The sequence below is a fragment of the Carassius auratus genome, unplaced genomic scaffold, assembly GCF_003368295.1.
Source record: "Carassius auratus strain Wakin unplaced genomic scaffold, ASM336829v1 scaf_tig00036308, whole genome shotgun sequence".
Lineage (NCBI taxonomy): Eukaryota > Metazoa > Chordata > Actinopteri > Cypriniformes > Cyprinidae > Carassius > Carassius auratus.
Window position 1 is genome coordinate 68,629 of NW_020526299.1, and position 21,222 is coordinate 89,850.

Sequence of the window (21,222 nt, forward strand, 5' to 3'; positions counted from 1 at the left end):
TGGGACATACTGGGAAAAGAGGAGATCAAGGAAGTTTTGAGTTTGAAGGTTATCCATACAAAAGACTAAGAGTTATCCAGGAAAATGTCAACAAGTTCTGGAGAAGATGGTGTCAGTCAGCAGGGCCTAACATATTTGTAAGAAACAAGTGGCATACTAAGGAGCGAAATGTTGCTGTGGGAGATGTGGTATGGCTGGCTGACCAGAACGCTTTAAGAGGCCAGTACAAGTTGGCCAGAGTCATCCATTTAAATGTAGACAAGAAAGGAATAGTAAGGGATGTAATGGTAAGAGCATTTCCCAGCTACCCAGTATCAATGGTTAAACCAAGTCGAGCAGAAACGACTAAGGATGTCAAACCGGCAAAGAAACTTTGTAACAAGATCCCAGCTACAATTCTGCACCGAGATGTTAGACGCTTGGTGGTTTTGATTCCTGTTGAAGAACAAAGAGATTCAAGTCCTGACAAGATGTGTGTGTGTGACCTCCTTGGGTCATCTGACCAGTAGGTCAAGAGGGAGGTTTTAAGTTCATTTAGGAATTGAGTGAGATATATTCCTCATTATTAATTAAGGAAATGTCTATCTGATCAAATGAAATTAACCTTGATCAAAAGCAGTAAATCTCGCAGTATAACCTGGAGCAGTAAATCTCGCAGTATAACCTGGAGAAATTCAGGAAGCTGATTGGCCATCAAAACATCACATGTTAAATTGATCCAGGTGTGCTTTGGTGATTAGTAGTGAGCAGAGGGATCTCTGTTGGCAAGGTGAATGTGCTTCTCCTACCCAAGTTGGTGGTGATACTGATACTGGAGAAAGATTGCTAAAGCATGTATGGATGTAACCATTGAGTTTGGAGTAAACCAAATGCTGAGACGGCGGTGAAAAGCCACAATGTGTTCATCAACTTTATAGAAGCTACTGGTAGGATAAAGAATCTTTTATTGAACATAGACCGTTTAAAAGACCAATTGTGAATGTCTTGCAAGTTGTTTATTAATGCTAGCAGGTTTAGCATTTAACATGCTATCTGGTCATGTGCAATAAATGCATTTGATTTAGTGTTAAACCGGTTTGTACTGTACTTCTGATTTGTGAGTATTATAGTAACATTGGTTGTAATCTAAACAAGTTAAAACCTCTTTAAATGACTGTATTACTGTGTGTTGTGACTCATATTTATATATTCTCTATATAGGCTATTAAGCTAAGCATCTGAATTGAACTCTGAAAATAAGCAGTGGAAGACCAAGTTGCTGTTGAAAGATTTTAATAAATTGCTTCGATGAAGAATCAGATGTTTTGAGTTATTCCATGCATCCTATGAAGTTGATTGGAGCCTTGTTCAAGTTTGGGCAGACATTGAGGCTGAGAATCTCTAGATAACTGGACACCTATGTTGTGCATTAGAAGGGGTTTTCATAGCGTGGGTTAAAAAGTTTATATTGAATCATTCACAGCCTTAATGCTGACAACATTGGAACCACTTAGGTGTCAACTGTCAGGAGACATATTTATATGCACAAAATAGGACCGTTGCTCAAGAGAAATACAAAATTATTGTTTTAAATGTAAATATAATCGCTAAGGTAACACAGAAACAATGGACCTGAGACAAGGTCCCTGAAATAATCAATCCTCAGCCTTCTACTTTAGGCCCTCATGTCATGATGGATTAATTTTTTTTTTCTGATTGTTAAAGAAGACTGCGTGTTTCCTGCATGCTGAAATAGTAACCGCTATCAGAGTAAATGAATGCATCATTCAATGGCGCTCTGTAGATCGCGCTGTTGGTTTGAGTAGCATATCTTTAATTCATGAAGTGGTTTTATAGTGGGTAAAACTTTCTTTGTATATTTTGTTTAACAATTTAATTTGCCTGGTTTAACTTTGGTAATTTACGATTTGGATTGTTTAGATAATTTTAAATGCTATGAAATATTGCTTAGAGTTAATTGTGTATACATGACTTAAATTCTCTGACTACATGATTAAAAAACTAAACTGTTTGATTATTATATGGCAAATATGGTTAAAAGCACAGGTTAGTTCATAGTCTCTGTGTTAGAATCCAGTAAATTAAACTACACATGCGTTTAAAGTTAATATGATCTATTGATTCTGTATTCAAAATGTAAAGCTAATGATATTTAAATGCATTGTTATTGAGCTGGGTAAGATCTACCAGCTTTAATGTGAGATTTAACAACTGTGCAATATAGTAGGTCTGGTGAAATATTCATGGTTTAAATTCATGGTTCATTAACTTAAGCTACTGATGTTTGTGTAAAAAAGTTTTAATTGAGTCATTTTAAATCTGTTAAGTTATGCATTGTATTGGGTTTGTTGGTGATTTTACAATGTTTGTATCTTTAAAGGTTTTTCACCTACATAGCTTAATTCTATAAGCCAATAAATGGATGAAAGAAATTCACAAGGCCTATTCATTGAGTGGAATCCAGTTTAATTCTTCTAATAGTGAGACCTATCTTTTTCAAGTGAGGGAGAGCTGTAATGTGTACTGTAATATACAGTATTGTTCAAAATAATAGCAGTACAATGTGACTAACCAGAATAATCAAGGTTTTTAGTATATTTTTTATTGCTACGTGGCAAACAAGTTACCAGTAGGTTCAGTAGATTGTCAGAAAACAAACAAGACCCAGCATTCATGATATGCACGCTCTTAAGGCTGTGCAATTGGGCAATTAGTTGAAAGGGGTGTGTTCAAAAAAATAGCAGTGTCTACCTTTGACTGTACAAACTCAAAACTATTTTGTACAAACATTTTTTTTTCTGGGATTTAGCAATCCTGTGAATCACTAAACTAATATTTAGTTGTATGACCACAGTTTTTTTAAAACTGCTTGACATCTGTGTGGCATGGAGTCAACCAACTTGTGGCACCTCTCAGCTGTTATTCCACTCCATGATTCTTTAACAACATTCCACAATTCATTCACATTTCTTGGTTTTGCTTCAGAAACAGCATTTTTGAGATCACCCCACAAGTTCTCAATTGGATTAAGGTCTGGAGATTGGGCTGGCCACTCCATAACATTAATTTTGTTGGTTTGGAACCAAGACTTTGCCCGTTTACTAGTGTGTTTTGGGTCATTGTCTTGTTGAAACAACCATTTCAAGGGCATGTCCTCTTCAGCATAGGGCAACATGACCTCTTCAAGTATTTTAACATATGCAAACTGATCCATGATCCCTGGTATGCGATAAATAGGCCCAACACCATAGTAGGAGAAACATGCCCATATCATGATGCTTGCACCTCCATGCTTCACTGTCTTCACGGTGTACTGTGGCTTGAATTCAGAGTTTGGGGGTCGTCTCACAAACTGCCTGTGGCCCTTGGACCCAAAAAGAACAATTTTACTCTCATCAGTCCACAAAATGTTCCTCCATTTCTCTTTAGGCCAGTTGATGTGTTCTTTGGCAAATTGTAACCTCTTCTGCACATGCCTTTTTTTTAACAGAGGGACTTTGCGGGGGATTCTTGAAAATAGATTAGCTTCACACAGACGTCTTCTAACTGTCACAGTACTTACAGGTAACTCCAGACTGTCTTTGATCATCCTGGAGGTGATCATTGGCTGAGCCTTTGCCATTCTGGTTATTCTTCTATCCATTTTGATGGTTGTCTTCCGTTTTCTTCCACGTCTCTCTGGTTTTGCTCTCCATTTTAAGGCATTGGAGATCATTTTAGCTGAACAGCCTATCATTTTTTGCACCTCTTTATAGGTTTTCCCCTCTCTAATCAACTTTTTAATCAAAGTACGCTGTTCTTCTGAACAATGTCTTGAACGACCCATTTTCCTCAGCTTTCAAATGCATGTTCAACAAGTGTTGGCTTCATCCTTAAATAGGGGCCACCTGATTCACACCTGTTTCTTCACAAAATTGATGACCTCAGTGATTGAATGCCACACTGCTATTTTTTTGAACGCACCCCTTTCAACTAATTCAACTAATTGCCCAATTGCACAGCCTTAAGAGCGTGCATATCATGAATGCTGGGTCTCAAAGTTTTTGTTAAAGTCCATAGTGATGATAATATATCAGATGACATTAAAAAGAGTAGAAATCTGAACAAAAATAAATATCCAGATCTAATGATGAAAAGAAATCCTTCTGGTGATGCTTTAGATGCAGATTTTAATATGTATGAATTAAAGATGGCATTATGGGGAGTTAAACATTCTTCTCCTGGGAAAGATGACATATGTTATGTAATGATCCAACATTTGTCAGATAGATCTTTAAATATTATTTTAAATCTTTTTAATAAGGTTTGGAATGCAGGGAAGATTCCTTCTTCATGGAAGCATGGGATAATTGTACCAGTTGGCAAACCTGGAAAGGATAAATCAAATCCAATTAATTATAGACCGATTGCTTTAACTTCTAACTTATGTAAACTGATGGAAAAAATGATCATACGCAGGCTAAATTATATATTGGAAATAAAAGGTCTTATATCACCATATCAGAGTGGATTTAGGGCAGGTCGGAATACTATGGATGCTGTTTTAAGTTTAGAAGGCGATGTTAGGAAAGCTCAGGCAAATAAAGAAGTTTTGGTGGGGGTTTTATTTGATATTGAGAAAGCATATGATATGCTTTGGAAAGAGGGACTTTTAATTAAACTTAAATGCATGGGAATTGGAGGAAAATTATACAACTGGATTATGGATTTCCTTTTAGAAAGAACAATACAAGTTAGGATAGGAGTAGAGTATTCTGAGACATACTCGATAGAGAATGGAACTCCACAAGGAAGTGTATGTAGCCCAGTATTTTTTAATATTATGATCAATGATATTTTTAGTAATTTTAAGGGTGATATTGGAAGGGCATTATTTGCTGATGATGGGGCAATATGGAAAAGAGGACGTAATATTGCATGTGTGTCCCAAAGTTTACAAAAAGCTGTTGATAAAGTGGAGGTATGGGCAAATGATTGGAGTTTTAGATTATCTGTGGATAAAACCCAAGTTATATGTTTTACAAAGGGGAAAAAAGTACCAGAGGTTAAGTTAAAGTTGTATAACCAGGAGCTGGAGCAAGTCTCTATAGTTAAATATCTTGGTGTATGGATGGAATCCAGATTGACATTTGCAACTCATGCTAAAAAACTGATCAATAAATGTAAAACAGGAGTAAATATTTTAAGATGTTTATCTGGGATAGAATGGGGAGCTTGTAGAATGTCTTTGAAAAGAATTTATTGTACATTAATCAGACCAAGTTTAGATTATGGAAGCATTATTTATGGATTTGCAGCTGAAACTACTCTGAAAAAGATTGAAACAATGCAGAGTCAAGCTTTAAGAATATGTTGCGGTGCGTTTAAAACATCTCCCATTGCAGCCATACAGGTAGAAGTTGGGGAAGCTCCTTTACACCTCCGTAGATATTCAATGAGAATGAATTATTGGATTAATTTAAAAGGGCATAAAGAATGTCATCCAGTAAAGGGGGTAATTGAAGAATGTTGGGAGCATGGAAATAAAAATATTAAAAGCTTTGGGTGGATTGCTGGAAGGGAAGCAGGAGTAGTTGGTATTGCTGATTGTGATGTTAGTCCAACTGTGGTAGTATCCAGAATTCCTCCATGGTTTTTTCCTATGCCTAATGTAGATTTTCAGATACAAATAAAAATGAAAAATGAGAAAGCTACCCCCAAGAACATTATTGTCCAGGAGTATTTGGAACAGAATTATTCATCATGGTTAAATATATACACTGATGGTTCTAAAGAACCTATCTCTGGTAGAACTGCTGCTGCAGTATACATTCCACAATTTCAAATTAAAATTAAGAAAAGAATAACTGATCATGTATCTGTCTATGCCACTGAATTAATTGCTATGGTGGTAGCCCTTCAGTGGGTAGAGGAGGTCAAACCAAGCTTAGTTGTAATTTGTTCTGATTCTTATGCAGCATTATCTAGTCTTGCAAGTGGATTAAAATCATCAAGGCAAGACCTTATATATGAGATTCTGGCAAGCTTGTTAAGAGTAAGTAAAGTAAGTTTGATAAAATTTATGTGGGTTCCTGCTCATGTGGGAGTGGAGGCTAATGAAGTGGTTGATAAGCTTGCTAAACAAGCTCTTAAACACACAGAAATAGATATTCATGTGACTCTGAGCAAAAATGAAGTTAAAGGGAAAATAAAAGAATTCATGAATAACAAATGGCAAGAGGAATGGAACTGTGATAACAAGGGCAGGTTTATGTATAATATTCAACAGAAAGTAAATGGAAATGGAAGAAATGTTTTTAAGAACAGGAAAGAAGATACAATTATCTCACGCATTCGAATAGGACATACCAGATTAAATCATTCATTGTTTAAAATAGGAAAACATGAATCAGGTAAATGTATTTATTGTAATCAGCCTGAAACTATAGAACATGTATTAATGATATGTAAAAAATATGAAAAAGAAAGGTTAAAGCTCATTAATGAAGTTAAAAACATGGGTGTTGAATCATTCAATATGATAAGTCTTTTGAACGAGAAAGCAGGACAAAGAAGAATATATGGTGTTATTATAAAATACATTAAAGAAATAGGAATAATTAACAGAATTTAATATACATAAATAATTTTTATTTTTTATTTTTTATTTTTATTTATTTTTTATTTATTTTTTTATTTTTTATTTTTTTATTTTTTTTTGTTGTCATTTGTCTATCAGTGCTTCACACTCCAGTCCAGTCGGTGGCGGTAAATGCACCAAAAAGTTGGTTTGCCATCCGCCATAAAAAGTTAAAAGAAGAAGAAATGCTGGGTCTCATTTGTTTTCTGAGAATCTACTGAACCTACTGGTAACTTGTTTGCCACGTAGCAATAAAAAAAATATACGAAAAACCTTGATTATTCTGGTTAGTCACATTGTACTGCTATTATTTTGAACAATACTGTATATGTGCTCACAGCTTGAGTGCAAAAGAACACAGAAGGTTGGCTAATTCCCTTTTAGGGCTGGATTTAAATGCACACTAGTTTGTTCATGACGAAGCAGTCCGTTATCAGAAATGCAGAAATGACCGGTGTTGTAATTTTAAAGAAAATGGTTCATGTTGTTATTTTGATCCACTTGTATTTGTGGCATCTAGTCGGTAAGTTAGAATTGTTTTATATGCATTTTTAGTTCTTTATCTATTTTGTTTCGAGGAGCTTAGCTTTCTAAATGGTGTTTTTTCCTCTTTCCAGCATTCCAGTTTTCTCATTTTTGTCTGTCTGTTAATCTATTGCTCATTTCATTGTCTGTGCTGCTCTCATTTTTGTTTTTCATTTGACTTTTAAATAGTAAAAACTATCTTTAGTTGAGCCACCATAAAATTATTTAACACTTAATTTGTGAAAAACTCTGTTCTTCAGGTGTGTTTGCTGATACAGTTACAGTGGAGTCAGTGACAGAGGGAGATTCAGTCACTCTAGACTCTGGTCTTACTGAAATGATGGACGATGACATGATTCTGTGGAGGTTTGGATATAACAAGATTTAATAGCTAAAATCAATGTAATGGCCAGCAGCGTCACTGTATATGATGATGTTCTTGGTGGGAGATTCAGAGACAGACTGAAGCTGGATCATCAAACTGGATCTCTGATCATCACAAACACCAGAACTGAACACACTGGACTCTATACACTACAGACCAACACTGTGAGAAAGAGATTCACTCTCACTGTCTATGGTGAGTTAAATATTGGTTTATTTTGTTTGTTAAAGATTTAAAGTATATGTATCCTAAATATATCTGAGATGCACATTTAATTCAGATTTTCCTAGTTATTTAACCCATTTAAAGCCCACCAGAAACAATAGTTGCCGCAGTATATATTTGTAATTTTCCTTTTGTAAGTATTATCCTAAATTTTACCCATGTTTTATTTCTGAATGTCATGCAAGCAAACAACCAACCAAATAAAAGATTTTCAAAGGATTTGCTTTCCATGGTCTACCGTCCCACTTCTGTTTCTGCTTTTGCCATTGGGGATGGGAATTTCCAGTTTTTAAGTGACAGCAGCAGTTTACTATAACTTTAGTCAGTCACACAAAAGGAAGAATTGAAAGATAAATAGCTGACACATGGGATCTTTTTCTTCCTTTTATAACATTATGTCTTGTAAGGAGCAAAATATTGAGGCCCCTCCGTGCAGGTCTAGATGTGTTTCATTCTAGATGGTCAAGGGCCCTTATTCTTTTTATGACTAGTAAATTTATAATTTTGAAATTCAGACAAGTAATGAGTTTACATTTACATTATTGTATGAAATCACCTACTACAGTCAGCCATTGAATACTATGGGCCTAAAAAATAATTTTTATTTATTTATTTTAATTTAACTAACACACCTCTAAGATTGAAAATACCTGCATACCTGCATTGTTTATTTACCTGCTCAATAAGTAAATAAACAATCATGGGTGTAGCCTACGCATGATAATTGTTTAAATACGCATATATAAAAAAATATATATATAATTAATTTAAATAATATCAAGGAATTTTGTCAGGGTTAATCCATTTGACTTAATATGTGCCCATTCATAAAATGTGATATTTTACATATTTACATAGTATAGTATGCAAATATTTTTACATTATTTATAAAACTGCAGTCCCTGTAGTCTTCTCAAAACTACTATACTAAAACTGCTTATGCAAGGGAAAGTTCACCCAAAATTGTTAAGTGTGCCATCGAGTCATCTTCAAGTTGCAAGCTTATGGGATTCTTTCTTCTGTTGAGCACAAAAGAAGAAATTTTGCAGAATATTAGTAACCAAACAGTTAAATATGTAATTTTCTTTCAGTTATAACTTTTTAGTATATAGATGTAATATTTTCTTCATTTTATTTTTATTTTTTTCATTTTATTTTTTTATACACAATACCCTGTTGGGGGAAACTTAATGTACTGCACTATGTTTTCTGTAATGAGGGTAAGGCAGAGGCTGTGTTAGAATCCATTTGCAGAAGTTTAATGAGCAAACAGTTCAATAATCCAAGATGTGGGGCAGAAATCAGATCACCGGTAAAGAAGAAGAAACAGTCGAGTAACAGAAAAGGACAGCAGTTTGTAAGTGGTTTGCCTTGTTTTCTCATTAGACTACAGCGCGGGTCATCGTTGCTAGGAAGCTGTTTCATTTACTGTGTTTTTTACCATGGTAAATACGTGCTGAAATGGCATTTTTTTTTCTCATGTTTGCCTATTGTGGGATTTCCCAGTTTCAGTCTGCTAAATAGTAAGGTGTGGCCAAAGCCAGTTAAAGTACTTAATTACCTGTTTTGGAAGTTCTTGTTAGAAGATACAGTCCACAAACAGAAAAGGACAGCAGTTTGTAAGTGTTCTGCCTTGTTTTCTCATTAGACTACAGCGCAGGTCATCGTTGCTAGAAAAATGTTTCATTTACTGTGTTTTTTACCATGGTAAATACGTGCTGAAGTGGCGTGACTCTCCAGTTTCGGGCTGCTAAATAGTAAGGCGTGGCCAGCTGACTTCAATAACAGGTACTCAGGCAAATATAAAAGTGGTTAGTTTCACCACGGCAGCCTTCGTGTGAAGCCTAAAGACCATTGAGTCTACCTTCGCGACTCCACTGAGCAACAGTGTTGTTTTTGGCAGCCCTTTTAGTCTTAGTCTTAGTCTTTTGGATGAAAATGCTTTTTAGTTTTAGTCACATTTTAGTCACTTATAAACCTGATAGTTTTAGTCGACGAAAACGCAAAAAGGTTTTAGTCAAGTTTTAGTCAATTTTAGTAAAAAAAAAGTAGTCTTTAACAAATTAATTTAGATTAAAAAGTATTGGAAATGGACTTAGGTTAAACAGGTTGTAACGAGTGTTGCAATTCATAAATCAACAGTTAACCTTAAAAGCTTTGCATAATAAACTAGACTTTCTCATTGATGGAGATGCAGTGCTGCCAAGCTGTACTTCATGGTCGCATTGGGCAGAAACCTTTTATCCACATATTTCAAGTTATTTTTCCATGAATTTATGCTCTTCTAAAATTTCAGCACATTGCCTATTTTCACTAGTAATCACAGTTATAAAGGAATGGTTTAAAGTTTAAACAGCAAAAAACTTTGAGCTACTACAACATTACAAACAGATAAAGTGGTAACAGTGGAATCACTGTTTTACTCCAAAAAAAAAGCCAGGAATAAAAACATTCTTACTTTGGCAATTGTGGCTTTATTTGAGAAATTGCTAAAGTGCAATGAACAACGTGCCCAACATATAAGCTATTGAGGAACACATACTTATGCTCTACAACTTGTGCTTCAACTTGTCTCCCAGTGCAACAACAAGATGCATATTATTTGTAAACACAAACATCATACAACCCTGTCTAATAAAAGTGACACAAACATTCAGGGATGAAAACACATGTATGGTCAAAAAAGTACACTACACACAAATAATATACAATTAAATTATGCTCATTTTAAATGTTTTGTGTAGGCTAGGTATAAAAATATAGGCTTTTAATAATCTTTCAGTGCGCAAAACCATGATAATATGAAACGCTTCAAAACAGAGCGCACAAAGCGCCTATTAGAGTTGGGGTACTCGAACTCGGACTCGGACTCGAGTCCGGACTCGAGTCCAATTTTGAATGAACTCGGACTTGTCATGCACTCGGGTGTATTTGTACTCGGACTTGACATGGACTTGAACATTTTGGACTCGGAAAATATTCCGAGTACAGTCGAGTCCGCGTGTGTAACAATAAAACCAGCATAAAATTGAGATGATAAATTAATGAATGTCTCCCCTTATGTCATTTTACTGCACCACACTGGCAGGCAGAAGTAGCATATCATGTCATGCTTGCAGACGAAACACACGCATCACTCACTGGATATCAATGTGGATTAGTGATGGAAAGTTTGATTCTTTTCCGCGAACCGGTTCTTTCGGACGGTTTGATTCAATAAACCGGTTGAAAAAAAACGGTTCACTGGTTCTTTTACGCTCGACGTAATGGCTGGCATTGGCGATGTTGATTAAACATTCAAATATATAAAGTCACTAATCATAATTTCAGTCAGTTAAAAACCTCATAATCATAAAAAAAGTTTACAATTAAGTTTTGCAACAACACACCCAAATACAGTAACTGCAATAATGTGCATACGAGGATTTAAGTCTTGAAGATATAAAGTAAATTAGGTGTCATCAGCGCAGAAACCATGATCCACTTACTATACATAATCCATTGCGATGTATTTGTTATTAAATGAACTTACGTTTCGTCGGATTGCCCTTCATTCAAGCCCTCGGATTACCTGCACTCATAACATTAGCACAGAATCAGTTCAGAATCAATCACCAAAAGAATCAGTTCGGTTCAGACGCGCTGTGAGTCAGTTGGCTTCACGCTGAATCACGCATGCGCAGTATCATCAGCTCCTCGGTTCTCGAATCGGACGCCTCCGAAAAAAAAAAAACGGTTTATATTCAGTTTACTGATGATCCGAAAACAGATGCTACCAATTCTTGACTCGAAAACGAGAATCGCTCTAACCGGCACCTGCTGCAGTTCAGTTTCATCAGCTGCTTTACTCGTGTTCATGTTCTGTTTACTACAAACTCAATTTGTGAATGTCATCATTAACTATAAATACAGTACAGATATTTCATAAATCATCCCTTATTCCTCTTAAACATAGTCTTTAGAGTCTTAATTATTGTCCAACTTCCCTGAAAACCCCTTTGGCCCATACATAATCTACAATATACAGATTAGAAACATGCATCTTAAAAAAAAAAAAAAAATATATATATATATATATATATATATATATATATATATATATATATATATATATATATATTAGTTATTTTAGCAAACTTTCCGATGTTTAACAAAATACTTGAAAAATTACATGTATGCGCAGTATCATCGGTTCATCAGTTCTCAAAAACGGACGCAACCGAAAGAAACGGTTTTCGGTTCAGTGTACTGGTGATTCGAAAACCGATGCCAACCGAGTACCAAAGACAGCAGCAGCAACCCACAGATGCTGCACAGTTCAGCATTGCAGGATTTGCAATACTAGAATTGGCCAAACGAGCAGTGCTACTTTATGATGCAAGTTCTCCAAGACAACAGGAAATTCATAATGCCATCATTAAGGATCTCCTCATTGGCTGCACTTTACCTCTGTCAAATGTGGGGGAGAGGCATTAAATAACTGAAATGTCAGCTTTAACTCAGAATCAGAATCAGAAAGAGCTTTATTGGCAAGTATGCTTACGCATACAAGGAATTTGTTTTAGTGACATAAGCTTCCAGTACACAGAGACAACAACAACAAAAAAAAATAAATAAATACAAATTATCTAAAAATTAGCAAATAAATAAGTGTATAAACAATTGTGCTATACATGATAATGGAACAGGATTGAGTGAGATGTTCTAGGATGGAGGGTTAACAAATAAATATATTATGTTTATAATAAATATAAATATAACTGGAGGACAATATAGTGTGATACAATAATAAAACAGGTTCATTTATATTTTCATGCACTTGTAATACAATAAAACCTTTGAAACCTTTTTTGATAGGAAACTAGTTCTGTTGACATAAAATAAAAATGTTCAATGGCAATGACTAGATGTAACAGTGGTATTTTTTATTACATTTTTATATTGCCATTGGTTAAATGGGTTGAAAGGTTAAAATATTAATAGAATGTAAAAATTTACAATACCAATTTATAATCTTTTTTAATTTAATTACTTTCTGGACTCGGGCGGACTCGACTCGGACTCGGCCTTTAAGGACTCGGACTTGAGTCCAACTCGGACCCTTTTGGACTCGGACTCGGACTTGGACTTGATGTTTGTGGACTTGGTCTTGACTCGTACTCGGCAAAGGTGGACTCGGACCCAACTCTAGCGCCTATGCACATTGCGGGTGCAGAATGATGTGCTCAAAGCAACATGGAGTCACAGTGTGCTGCGCTGCTCAAGTGCGCATTTAAAAGAACGTGCATCCCCGTCCCAGGTGCAGCCCCGCCTCGATCTGCAGGCTGCAGCCAGGTGCTTCTCCAAAACAGGCAGAAATGACATGCATTGTGAACGTCAGACTTTATAATCATTTTCGTCTCATCTGGTCATCGAAAACGTCTCGTCATGTTTTAGTCACATTAGATCCATTTTTAGCTAGTCATCGTCGCGTTATCGTCATAAAAAAAGGTGCATCGACGAAATCATTTTGTTGTCGTCATCGTTGACGAAAACAACATTGCTGAGCAAGGACAACGACAAGGCACTTCAGTATTGTTTTTCTCCCCTTTCTTTTCTTTAGGTATAGCTTGTTCTAATATTTATTTAGGTAACTTGTTCTTACTATGTGCTTTCAAATCTCTACTATTACTACAAACAATCAGAGATCATGCACTGTACTTCGGAGGCAGGCATATCCCAAAAATCTATTACCTCTACTACTTTACTCTCTATTTCAGTTGGTCTCTGGAACGGCCAGTCTGCTGTTAACAAAGCAGATTTTATTTATTTTTTTGCTACTCATTCCGGTCTCAACCTCATGGCCCTAATTGAGACTTGGATCAAACCTGAAGACACTGCCATTCCCGCAGCCCTCTCTACTAATTTCACTTGTTCCCACACCCCTTGTACGACCGGGAGGGGTGGAGGTATCCTTATCTCAAAAGAATGTAAATTTGATCTTCAATCATCTCTTACAGATAACGGTTCATTTGAATCACATTCAATTACTATAACCCACCCTTTTAAAATTCACTTTGTAGTCATTTAAAGTCCCCCAGGTCAACTGGGAAACTTCTTGGAGGAGTTGGATGTTACTATCAAACATTTCTGAGGATGGTACTTCCTAGACATTTCCAAACTTATCCTGTCCAGTAGAGTTGGGTCCGAGTCCACCTTTGTCGAGTACGAGTCAAGACCAAGTCCACAAACATCGAGTCCAAGTCCGAGTCCGAGTCCAAAAGGGGCCGAGTTGGACTCAAGTCCGAGTTCTCAAAGGCCGAGTCCGAGTCGAGTCCGCCCGAGTCCAGAAAGTAATTAAATTAAAAAAGATTATAAATTGGTATTGTAAATTTTTACATTCTATTAATATTTTAACCTTTCAACCCATTAAACCAATGGCAATATAAAAATGTAATAAAAAAATACCACTGTTACATCTAGTCATTGCCATTGAACATTTTTATTTTATGTCAACAGAACTAATTTCCTATCAAAAAAGGTTTCAAAGGTTTTATTGTATTACAAGTGCATGAAAATACAAATGAACCTGTTTTATTATTGTATCACACTATATTGTCCTCCAGTTAAAGCTGACATTTCAGTTATTTAATGCCTCTCCCCCACATTTGACAGAGGTAAAGTGCAGCCAATGAGGAGATCCTTAATGATGACATTATGAATTTCTTGTTGTCTTGGAGAACTTGCATCATAAAGTTGCATTGCTTGTTTGGTCAGTTCTGGTCTTGCTGATGATACTGCGCATTCGTCATTCAGCGTGAAGCCGACTGACTCACAGCGCGTCTGACCTGAAGTGATTCTTTTGGTGATTGGTCCTGAACTGATTCTGTGCTAATGTAATGAGTGCGGGTAAACCGAGGGCTTGAATGAAGGGCAATCTGACGAAATGTAAATTCATTTAATAACAAATACATCGCAATGGATTATGTATAGTAAGTGGATCATGGTTTCTGCGCTAATGACACCTAATTTACTTTATATCTTCAAGACTTAAATCCTAGTATGTACATTATTGCTGTAACTGTATTTGGGTGTGTTGTTGCAAAACTTGATTGTAAACTTTTCATGATTATGAGGTTTTTAACTGACTGAAGTTATGATTAGTGCAGGGGCGTAGCCATCTTTTCAGAAGTGAGGGGGGCATAAATTATATATATATATATATATATATATATATATATATATATATATATATATATATATATATATATATATATTACAATATAATATAAAACATTACAATAGAACATTTCTGTAATCTATACCAGTCAACAGTTTTTGAACAGTAAAAATTTTTATGTTTTTAAAAGAAGTCTCTTCTGCTCACCAAGCCTGCATTTATTTGATCCAAAGTACAGCAAAAGTTTTAAAAGTTTTTACTATTTAAAATAACTATTTTCTATTTGAATGTTCAGCAAAATTACTCCAGTGTCACATCCTTAAAAAATCAAATCATTCTAATAGGCTGATTTGCTGATTATCAATATTTAAAACATGAGTAAATTTTTAGAGGGATCCAAAGAGCAGCATTTATGTTAAATAAAAAGCCTTTGCAACATTATACAGTATATCATTCAAAAATATATATTTTTTCGAAAATAAATTATAGAAATGAATACTTTTATTTAGCAAGCTTTAAAATCTCAATAAATAACATTTTGAAATATATTCGAATAGAAAACAGTTATTTTAAATAGTCTAGTAAAATATTTCAGTTTACTGTTTTGCTGTACTTTGGATCAAATAAATGCAGGCTTGGTAAACAGAAGAAACTTGACTGGTAGTGGAGACTATAGGGAACTTTAATTATTCTCTAATTTCTAGCTTTTAGTTTGCTTAGAAATCTATAACTGCTTGACAATAACAAATAATAATGATTTTTTTTATATACTACAAACACTTATTTAGCACATAATAAGGCAGAATAGTTTCTATACTGTAATAAATCTATGTCAATTAGCACTGTTTTGTTGATATATTGTATTTATCACCTGCTGGAGATGACTTGAAAAACCATATTTTGTCGCAATCGTATATTAATGTCTTCGTGTTTCCAAAAGTTTCAGTTCTTCTGTCAAAACAACTGCTTTAATACAGCGATAGCTGGACGCTGTTGCCCATATTAGGAGTTTCCTGAAATGACTTTATGCGCGAGAGCACACTCCGGCTTCGAGGATGAATGAAACACACACTGCAGGAGTGTTTAGCGCTTCTGGGTCGGAATAAAATATCAGGTCATGCGCAGACTATCTTGTCTCTTTGAGTGTAAATCTATATTTATTCACACCAGCTCTTGAAAACATCAATGCGAACACATTTGACTGAAAAAGTGCGGGGGACGAATTTCCATGATATTAAAAGTGGGGAGGACATGTCCCCCGCGTCCCCCGCGTAATCTACACCCCTGGATTAGTGACTTTATATATTTGAATGTTTGATAGACTTGACGCCATAACGTCATCGCCAATGACGTCATCGCCAATGCCAGTCATTACGTCGAGCGTAAAAAAAACCGGTGAACTGTTTTTTTCAACCGGTTTATTGAATCAAACCGTCCGAAAGAACCGGTTCGCGGAAAAGAATCGAACTTCCCATCACTAATCCACATTGATATCCAGTGAGTGGTGCGTGTGTTTCGTCTGCAAGCATGAGATGATATGCTACTGCTGCCTGCCGGCGTGGTGTAGTAAAATGACAGAAGGGGAGACATTCATTAATTTATCATATCACTTTTATGCTGGTTTTATTGTTACACATGACGCGGACTCGACTGCACTCGGAATATTTTCCGAGTCCAAAATGTTCAAGTCCGTGTCAAGTCCGAGTACAAATTCACCCGAGTGCGTGACAAGTCCGAGTTCATTACAAAATTGGACTCGAGTCCGGACTCGAGTCCGAGTCCAAGTTCGAGTACCCCAACTCTACTGTCCAGTCATCCTACTACTTGTCCACTTGATCTTATTCCCACTCACCTCCTTCAAGCGATTTCTTCTTCAATAATACCTTCACTTACTCACATTATCAACACCTCTCTTCACTGTGGTACAGTTCCCTCAGGATTTAAGCAGGCTCGGGTAAGCCCACTGCTTAAGAAACCATCTCTAAATCCAGCACTTCTATAAAACTACAGACCGGTATCCCTTCTTCCATTCATTGCAAAGACAATTGAGTGAGTTGTGTTCAACCAACTCTCTATGTTTCTTGTACAGAACAACCTCCTGGACAGCAACCAATCTGGCTTCGAAAGCGGCCACTCAACTGAGACTGTCCTTCTCTTGGTTACTGAAGCCCTGCTACTGGCAAGAGCAGCTTCCAAATATTCAGTATTCATTTTGCTGGATCTGTCTGCTGCTTTTTACACAGTTAATCACCAGATTCTACTGTCCACACTCGGAAAGATGGGCATCTCTGGAACCGCACTCCTATGGTTTAAGTCCTACCTCTCAGATAGATCTTTCAGGGTGTCTTGGAGGGGTGAAGTTTTTAAGTCACAACTTCTTGCTACTGGGGTTCCTCAAGGCTCAGTACTTGGACTTCTCTTCTCCAGATGACGTCATTAGGATCTGTCATTCAGAAGCATGGCTTTTCCTATCACTGCTATGCTGATGACACTCAACTCTACTTCTCATTCCAACCAGATGATCCGTCGGTAGCTGCTTGCATTGCAGCCTGTCTGAGTGACATTTCTAGCTGGATGAATGACCATCACCTTCAGCTCAACCTTACTAAGAAAGAACTACTGGTTGTTCCAGCTAACCCATTGTTTCATCACAACTACTCTATACAGCTGGGTTTGTCAACCATAACTCCTTCCAGGACAGCTAGAAACCTAGGAGTTGTGATGGATCATCAGTTAAGCTTCACAGACCATATTGCTACAATGACCCGGTCCTGCAGATTTGCCTTATACAACATTAGGAAGATTAGACCCTTCCTGTCAGAGTAAGCCACCCAACATATTGTCCAAGCTCTTGTACTCTCAAGACTGGACTATTGTTATTCTCTCCTGGCGGGTCTTCCTGCATGGACTATCAGCCTCTACAACTGATCCAGAATGCAGCAGCAAGGGTTGTCTTCAATGAGCCAAAAAAAGCTGATGTTACTCCACTCCTCATCAGGTTACACTGGCTACCAGTAGCTGCTACCATCAAATTCAAGGTACTGATGCTTGCCTACAAGACGACCACTGGTACAGCACCAATATACCTAAACTCACTAGTTCAAACTTTTGCGTCCTCCAGAAGCTTGCGTTCTGCAAGTAGACGGTGCCTTGTGGTGCCAAAGAGTCAAGTCACCTTTATTTATATAGCGCTTTAAACAAAATACATTGCGTCAAAGCAACTGAACAACATTCATTATGAAAACAGTGTGTCAATAATGCAAAATGATAGTTAAAGGCAGTTCATCATTGAATTCAGTGATGTCATCTCTGTTCAGTTTAAATATTGTCTGTGTATTTATTTGCAATCAAGTCAACAATATTGCTGTAGATGAAGTGACCCCAACTAAGCAAGCCAGAGGCGACAAAGAGGTTCAAAATCACTCTCACAGACCTTTCCCTGAACTGTGCCCGGCTGGTGGAATGACCTCCCAATCTCAATTTGAACATCTGAGTCTTTACTCATTTAAAAAAACATCGAAAGACTCATCTTTTTCACCAACACTTGACCAACACTTGACCAACTAATGGTAGCACTTACCTTTTCTTGTCTATCCTATTTTTTGAGAAAAAGAAAAAAAAAACTTGCTATGGGTTCTGTGCTAGACTAACTGAGAATTGTTATGGCACTTGTATTCTGTTGTTGTTGTTCTCTCATTGGTCTGATTGCTTGTATTGTTCTCATTTGTAAGTCACTTTGGATAAAAGTGTCTGCTAAATGATTAAATGTTAAATGTAAAGTCAAAAATCACAGTAATCATTCAAGCCAATCCAAAAGCCAAAATCCAGAGAAACAGGCGATAAATCATACACATAGCAAACAAAACAAGACAATGAAAATGCTCTGTAAGGTAGAGGAACTGGCAATACTTCGCAAAGACCTGTTTGGTCTGGCCATGCTTAAATGGCTGCGGAAGTGATCACAGAAAGTGAAGTGATCACAGAAGCAGCAGAAGGAGTGGTACCAGTTAGGGGCGAGGGCTCCCTCTGCTGGTGTGACATTATAGAATTATTAACATTACAGTTTTGAGCATACTCAGCCCATAGATGGAATTTTACCAACCTGTTCTATTCACAACTACAATAAGTTCTTAGATACCTGCCAATCTTCTGGTTCAACTTTTCCTTTTGGCCTTTTGACTGTGAATGGTATCCTGATGTGAGGCTTACATTGATGTCCAGTTGCTTGCAGAAGGCTCTCCAAACCTGATAGATAAATTGGGTTCCTCTGTCAGAAACAATATCCTCAGGCAAACCATAGACTGTGAAAACATGTTGGAATAGTGCTTGAGCTGTTTCCATGGCTGTGGGGAGACCTTTGAGAGGGATCAAATGACAGGCTTTAGAGAAGCGATCAATAATTACCAGTATGGTGGTGAAACCATTGGATAGTGGCAGGTCTGTGACAAAGTCTATAGACAAGTGAGACCAAGGACACTGAGGTTTCAGTAATGGTTGAAGGAGCACAGAAGGCAGCTCCTTGGGGGTCTAGGATTAAGTGCAAGTTTGGCAGGACTCGACATAGATTACCCCATCTTTGGTCATCGATGGCCACCAGAAGGAGTACTGTAATAGACAAAGAAATTCCTAGATGTCCTGAGCTGAAGGATCATGTCTGGATAGAGCATCAGCCTTACTGTTCTTCAGTCCATTTGAGTTTTGATGGTTTGCCTTTAAAGGGATAGTTCACCCAAAAATCAAAATGATGTCATTAATAACTCACCCTCATGTCGTTCCAAACCTGTGAGACCTCCGTTTATCTTTGGAACACAGTTTAAGATATTTTAGATTTAGTCAGAGAGCACTCAGTCCCTCCATTGAAAGTGTGTGCACGGTATACTGTCCATGTGCAGAAAGGTAAGAAAAACATCATAAAAGTAGTCCATGTGACATCAGAGGGTCCGTTCGAATTTTTTCATGCATCAAAAATAAATTTTGGTCCAAAATTGCAAAAACTATGACTTTATTCAGCATTGTCTTCTCTTCCGTGTCTGTTGTGAGAGAGTTCAAAACACTGCAGTTTGTGATATCCTGTTTGCGAACGAATCACTCGATGTAACCGGATCTTTTTTAACCAGTTCACCAAATCGAACTGAATAGTTTTAAACGGTTCATGACTCCAATACGCATTCATCCACAAATGACTTAAACTGTTAACTTTTTAAATGTGGCTGACACTCCCTTCCGTAATTCATGTACTCAAACAGTACACTGACTGAACTGCTGTGAAGAGAGAACTGAAGAAGAACACCGATGCAAATCAGAGTCATGTTTACAGGCAAAGAAGTCAAAATCACAGTAATCTGTCAAACCAGCAAACAGGCACGAGGGAAATCCAAAAGACAAAATCTAGAGAAACAGGCGATAAATCATACACATAGCAATCAAAACAAAACAATGGAAACGTTCGATAGGGTAGAGGAACTGGCAATACTTTGCAAGAGCCTGTTTGGCCTGGTCATGCTTAAATGGCTACCAAACAGGAAGTGATCACAGAAGCGGGAGTGGAACCAGTCAGAACTCTGGTGCTGGTGTGGGGTTTACAGTTCCACCACTTTAAGACAAATTGATTTGTTGTGTTATCATCAAAACAAAATTCAAATTTTATGCATAATTAATTTGTTTATGAATAAAGATTGATCTGTTGAAAGCGGTTATTTTGAGTTATTTGCCAAATCTGATCCTCCTTTTTCAGCTCGTCTGCCTGTTCCAGTCATCAGTAACTCTTCAAGCTGTTCATCATCATCACGGCAGAATTGTTCATTGTTGTGTTCAGTGGTGAATGTGGGTCATGTGACTCTCTCCTGGTACAAAGGAAACAGTTTATTGTCCAGCATCAGTGTGTCTGATCTCAGCATCAGTCTCTCTCTACCTCTGGAGGTGGAATATCAGGAAAAAAACAGCTACAGCTGTGTGATCAACAATCCCATCAGAAACCAGACCACACATCTGGACATCACTCAACTCTTTCACACATGTGCAGGTACAGCAACACTGACATTAGTGATCATTTACTGACCTGATGTCTCTCTTTTTTTATATAGATCAGACTGACACAACCACTTACATTATTCTCTCTCTCTTCTGCTGTTACAGAACAATTTCCTTCATATCCGCAAGTTTCAGTGTCTCTGACACTGCTAGTTTCTGCTGTTGCTGGATCTCTGTTGATTGTAGCTGCAGTCGGGATCTTCTGCTTCTACTGGAAACACAAGAAAACCTTTTAACAAGGCAAGTGATACAAAGTGTTATTACAAATAACACCTTTTT

The 21,222-nt window shown here is 36.8% G+C and overlaps 1 long non-coding RNA gene across 1 annotated transcript; it reads left to right on the forward strand.

The window, feature by feature from the left end:
• Positions 1-6,965: 6,965 nt before the first annotated feature.
• On the forward strand, positions 6,966-20,700 carry LOC113082490 (uncharacterized). Its single transcript, XR_003282699.1, has 3 exons — positions 6,966-7,142; positions 7,405-7,724; positions 20,648-20,700. It is a non-coding gene; the product is annotated as an uncharacterized LOC113082490 (long non-coding RNA).
• The last annotated feature ends 522 nt before the right edge of the window (positions 20,701-21,222 follow it).